A 6,494-nucleotide genomic window follows, 5' to 3' on the forward strand; every position below is an offset into this window, starting at 1 on the left:
GAATTTTGGTTAAATTCTTGTGAACAGTTTCTTAACCAATATCAAGTGCAAAAGCCCCTTTATGTAGACACATCATTGTGCAGTCATCTATGGTCTTTTATCTGAGTGTAGCTATATATACTAGTAAGGATGTATATGGTCAGAAACTAAACACCCAAATCCCCAAAAATTCAGTTAATATATTTAAACAAAAAGTTAACTAATAAAGGACACCCCAACATCCCTTCCTTCTCCCACTCCTGTTGTTGTCATTTATGAAAAGAAACAAACAAGTGAGATGCAGATTTATCTTTTTTTTTGGGGGGGGGTCTTTCTATCAAAAACTCATGAACAAGAATTATTCAAATACCCCCTGGCCCGTCTAAGAAAAAACCTGGATCTCTTGTCTTAATTGTCCTTCAAGTTAACACGGCAGAATATTGAAAGGAATTTTTTTTAAAAGACAAAGAAAGAGAGAAGTCGAACGTGTTTGATACAGCAGGTAAGGATCCAACAGCATTTTGTCCTAGAGAAAATCTATTTATAGGAATGGGTTCTTTTTAAAAATGGCTATGATCTATTTGGTCATGAATGATTCGTTTAACTTTACCACTAAACCCCATTATAGTTGCCTCTAATCATAAATTTCATACAAATCAACGATTCATAACGAAAGTGCTCACAAAAAACTTACATTTTATGATTAATGTGTATCTTTTTATCTGCATAGTCACTACCTGAAATTGGGCTGCCCGCCTTTACCTGAACACAGCTCACGATTTGCACATGCTTGGAACAGCGGAAGTGTGTTCAAATGACTTTAAGAATAAATAATACATAATTTCTGGTCTCGATAAATAAATCTGAAAAAAATGAAATTAATTGTTATTATTAAAATTTATTTTTGTTTCAGATATTTTTTTTTTTTTGGATCGGGCCAAATGAAAAACGTGTTTCCGGTAGCATGCCAAACATTACTGCCAAATATTGGTATTTGTAATTTGCTGCAATCTTTAACATTCATTAGGATATTCTACATTCTAACAAAAAAAGAGTTATTAACATTTATCAATTTATGAAATTTATCATAGGCGTCGGAACCGGGGGGGGGGGGGGATCTTAGCCCCCCCCCCCCCCCCCCCCACTTTTTGCAAATATATACATAATATATAGGCATTGAAAGTTGGGGTTTACCTTTTTAGATAGTTTAGCGCCCCCTTTCAATTATCCCCTCACTTTCAATTTGTTTCCGACGCGCCTATTTTATTTCAAAACACCTTTAAGCAAAAATGTTACACCTTTTTACTTGCCAACCCCCCCCCCCCTTGAAAAACGATGTTTTAATTGTCCCGATCTGATTTTACAGCTGTTTTTAAAATGTCTAAAAAGATAAAATTACCTTATTTTGTGATAACTGCAATTCCAATGATAAAGCAGGCTCCTAAAATGCGAAGTTGGTTAGGGTGAGAGGAGGGGTTATGATTAAAGAGTCAAGTCTTTTGCTGTAGTTTTTTATACTGAAATTTGCATTGCAATGCTGTATACCCAGCCCCTCTCCACTTTTCGTTGCTGTAAGATCAAAAACAGGCAAATTCCAATAACTCAGATAGTGTGGGTTATTTAGCCACCTATACATGTACATCCTTCTTTTTAAATCCTAGTTACCGGCCTGAGGCCAAAATAAAATTATAGTTTGTTTGGAATTGCCTCCCGCCTCATTGAAATGCCCCCTCCTGAAACAAAAATTTATTGACCAAAAGTAGGAAGATGTAAAATTAGGATTTTTTGTTGATGGTAGATACTTTTGTAAAAGTCAGAAAATGTATTTACTGTTTACTGAGATTTTTATCAAAAATTTAAAATTTTTCTTCAATTAAAAAAAATATATGAATTTTTTCCTCCCTCCCTCCTGTGTCGGAAACCCTTCAGGCGGCAATTCCAAACAAACAATATTTTAATGATGGCCTGGATAGAATATCCCGTATCATCAGGTATTTTGCACAAATGAGTGCATGGTATAATACCATATTGAAGCAAAACATCAAACACAAGTTCTTGAATAAAATAATTATTGGCTGCAGGAGCGGTCGATACGTTACAATGTGTGTGGGGGTAAATGTAGCCACGTAGTATCATTTTTAAAAGGGGGAGGTAGCCTTTCAATGAACAATTCCAATAGTAAAAGTAATGTTGGGAAAAAGGGGGGCAGCCCTCCCCCTCCCCCGTTTCTACGTGCCTGAAATGAGATATTATTCATTAATTAGTTTGATAAATAATTTGTCAATGATGAAATTGATAAAATCACGATTAAGTGTAAGAGAATCGAATTAATGGTTTTATAAATCATTTAAAAGTGAAAAAAAAATCATTGTGTCAATTGCAGCTATATACCATGCTGGAAACAATTTTATCGTAGCTTTACCAAAATTTTCAATATTTATTCATCATATTTGCCACTGTCATTATTTTCCGAGTAAGATCATAGTTTGCTTTCATCTTTCCCACGTTGCCGAGTTGTTCATCATCGCGCCATGAAGCATCCGTAGTCTGCAGAAATCATCGGCATCGTCGAGTGACAAAGACCCCAAATGGTTCATCTGGTGATCTGAATTTCATTTTGATGTTAATAATAGGGGATGGGATGTAAAGTTAGAAGACATTCTGGAATATTTACCAGTTTACATTTGCAAATACAATGGATGGCACTATAGCTCTCCGGTCTGTCAATTTTTTTTTTTTCGGAGAGCTACAGTTCGGCAGCTAAGATGAACCTATAATAATCTATTGAAGAGAAAATATGTTCTGAGAATGTTATTTGGGGGTCATAGCGCGACCGAATCACAGAGCGATGGGATATTTTGTCTACATATTTCTGTCACGGTGCAACTTGTTTTGGAATATTTCTTAAGTTAATAACGATAAAAGAGATAAAATGATACTTTTTTTCTCAAAATCATAATACTAGTACTTATGTACTTTTGTTTACTTTTCTAAAATTTCTTTAAACATAGACCTAAAGCACTGTATGAACAATAAAACTAAAACGTATCTTGAAGGGGGAAGGGGTGCCTACATGTATTAATTTCATCAATCTGATTAAAATCAGGTCTTTCTTACACTTCGCAATTCTAGTGGTCGTTTTTGTATGAACAGCGACCATCATAATATCGGAGCGTACATATTTAAGACCTGAATTTAATCAGGTTGGACCAAACCCCAGGGGGTCATAATTTGAACAAACTTATGTGATGAAACTTTCAAATAAAATTTCATGTTTTGGACATGTGGTTCTTAAATAGACGATTTTTAAAAGATGCCACCAAAAGTTCACATATTCCTACCCCCCCCCCCTTGAAAGAGGGTGTGGCACTTCCTGTGAATAAACGTACATCCTCTTTACCCAATGATAAAAAAAACTACACTGTATGTACAGAAAAGAGGCCCATGGGCCTTATAAGTCACCTGAGCATCATGCAACAACTTTCCAGTGCTGTATACAAAATTTTTGAAATTGGTTAAGTGTTTTCAGAGAAGAAGCTGAAAATGTTCAAATGACTGCTTGGTGTTCAGGAGTAAAGAAGAAGAGTTTTAAAGATTGCACTAATTTTAATGATTTTGGCCCCATCCCCCAAGCCCCAGGGGGGGGGAGGGGGGGCAGGGACCATGAAATTCAAAATTGTTGTTTCCCTTCACCCATAGATGCTGTATACCAAATTTGGTTGAAATTGGTTCAGTGGTTTCAGAGAAGAAGCTGAAAATGCACGACGACGGAATAAATGACTCAGGTGATCTAAAAATAAAGGTATAGAGATCTTTTCATAGGGTACCAGTACCTACTTTCGCCAATAAAATTCTTTTAATTCAAAATTCCAAATTTGTTCCATCGTTCCCGGTTCCATACCTTTTTTTTTAACTCCTCAATTTTTTTCTAAGCAATCTAAAGGCCTGTGGTTTACATGTGATTCTACCACGATTATTGTAAAGATCAAAGGAAACCGGCGGACATTATTCTCCAATAAATCACGAACGTCATCAAAAAATTATCAGATTAGAAACACGTATTAAATCTGAACAATTCAAATGCATGTTTGCCTGTAGAATGAAATGACTGCCGTCACGAGAAAAAGGCCCTTAAATTCAAATTTTCAGAAATTGACTTTTTGGTAAATTCTGATAGCCGGTCTCTTTCTGAATGCAAATATGCATAAATTTTGAAAATATCTCACTTTTTCGGTATTTTATGAGTATTTTAGTGAGGTGCTCCAAAAATAACTTTGATGTTATGCTGTAAAAACGTAATGACGTCGCCTGCGTCTAATTCAATTTTCAAAAAATCTATAAAAAAAAAATTACATGTTATTAAATAACCTCAATCGTTTTGAGAATTAAAAACCTGAGAAACTATTTAATTTTTTTTCTTCCGAGTGACTAGTATGTAACTATTCCCAGGGGATTTCGTATGTTATTATATTTTCATGCCAATTTTAGAGCAGATCTAGGAATTTCGTACAAAACGGGTGGGGGTGGGGGGGGGGGGGGGGGTTTATATCCATACAGAATCTAGGAACGATTTATAAAACAACATTTCGAGAATGTTGTTTGAAATATAAAAGCCTCGGCTTTTATCTTTCAAACAACATTTCGAGACCGAGGAGGTTATTCTGCAACATTCACAAAATGTTAAAATGTGAAAATGTTAAATGACCAGGGGCTCAAGCTAATTTCGAGTAAAAAAAGTAGGTCATTTTTAAAATTGATTTCAGAATATCTCGAGAAGTTTATGAAATTTTGGAATGAGCTTTGGTAGAAATGAAGATTGTTTATCTATGAATATTTAAATAGACAGTAACATTTTAAAGCATTTGATTAAAACATATTTTATAAGCAAAATTGGGTATCCAGTGTAAGAGTTTCGTGCCTTGATCTTTTTTTACACAAACATTTTTTTAAGCGATCCAAAGGCCTGTGGACAGGACGGAAGATGGACATGACAAACACTATATGCCCTGGCCATATTCATGATGGGGCATAAAAATGTTGCCACTGAGTAAATGGAAAATACTGAAATGCAACTGAAGGGTACTGAATAGAATTTGTAAAGTCACCACAGGTGATTGATAAAAGAAAACTCCTTGAAAGTTATTTTGAATGTTATAAAACATAAATGGTCACAGAAATATAGCTGAAATGGGTCTGACCATCAGAATATTCAATTTGTGTAATTTTAGGTAAAATATAATGCTTCTTAATATTGGCTTTACATCTTCCCGAATAAGTGAAAGAAGAACATCATAATAAATAAATAAATAAATTATAAAATACATAAATAAAATACAAATAAGATAAAGAATTTATTATTGCTCATACTTCATTTATTCTTTCAAAAAGTTCAAATTCAAGAAAATTTGCTAAATACAGAATTATTAACCATGAAAATAGATGTACATGTTCTGTCTTTTTAACTGTGTTTTCTTTATCATTTAAATGATATGAATTTATTAATATGAATAAAGCAAATTTTTTTTTAAAATTAATAGTACAGTAATTATAATTTATATTAAACTCGCTTAAATAATGCAGGTTCTAAAACTATAAATAACAAACACACAGAAAACTTTTACACATGGGAAAGAGGATAAATGTTGTGTGAAAAAGTATATTCTTCTACAACAGTCATTCAAAAATTATTTGCTATACTGGGAAAAAAGTGCATGTATCATGAAGTTCTATACATATACATGTATATACATGTACGGTAAAAATCCTTGCCATATTGAAAATGTAATGACCAAATTATACAGGCAAGGGAATGACATATCTTACAAGTGAACTTCATCCTGTTGTTCAAAGAATTACATGAACTTTGTACAAATTCAACATTGTAGCTAGATGATAATGAGCTAACAATTTATTACACTGATATGTATGCTGAATATAAATTTATGTACAGTAATATATCACATTCTGTAAAATCATTTTAATTTGAGGTCAATGTTCGTGAACTAAAATTTTCATAGCTCATCAGTAATTGCTTTTTTTTTTATGGGTAACTTGTATATTATGCATAAATATTCAATAAATTGATATTTTGACAGAGTTGGTATGGATATAAAGGCCGTCTCAAGAGAAAAAAACGAACATTGGTCCCTCACAAAAATGATAATTCCAGATTATACACTTTAATATCACTGACAAGGCATGGCACTACTTTCAGGTGAGAGTGTGTTTTCAATAACAAGAAATCTCCAAAGTGTCAATGAATAATTTGGTCCTAGTAAAAAAAAAATGTCCCCTTAATGTAAGCTATAATGGCCGTTTTTAAAAAAAAAACGAGGAAGTACAATTAACGACAATGAATTTCTATTCAAAATGCCTGCATAATAATAGAACATCCGCAGGCAATATTTCATGTCTTTCCCACCCTTAACCTCAGTAAAACTTTTGACTAGCTTCTTAAACTTTAACAAAGAAAAAAAAATAGCATCAAATATAAATCTGAGAAAAAAACAAGTGGA

Source organism: Saccostrea cucullata, unplaced genomic scaffold (assembly GCF_032062105.1).
Source record: "Saccostrea cucullata isolate Sc308-1 unplaced genomic scaffold, CSIRO_AGI_Scuc_v1 ctg275, whole genome shotgun sequence".
Classification (NCBI taxonomy): domain Eukaryota; kingdom Metazoa; phylum Mollusca; class Bivalvia; order Ostreida; family Ostreidae; genus Saccostrea; species Saccostrea cuccullata.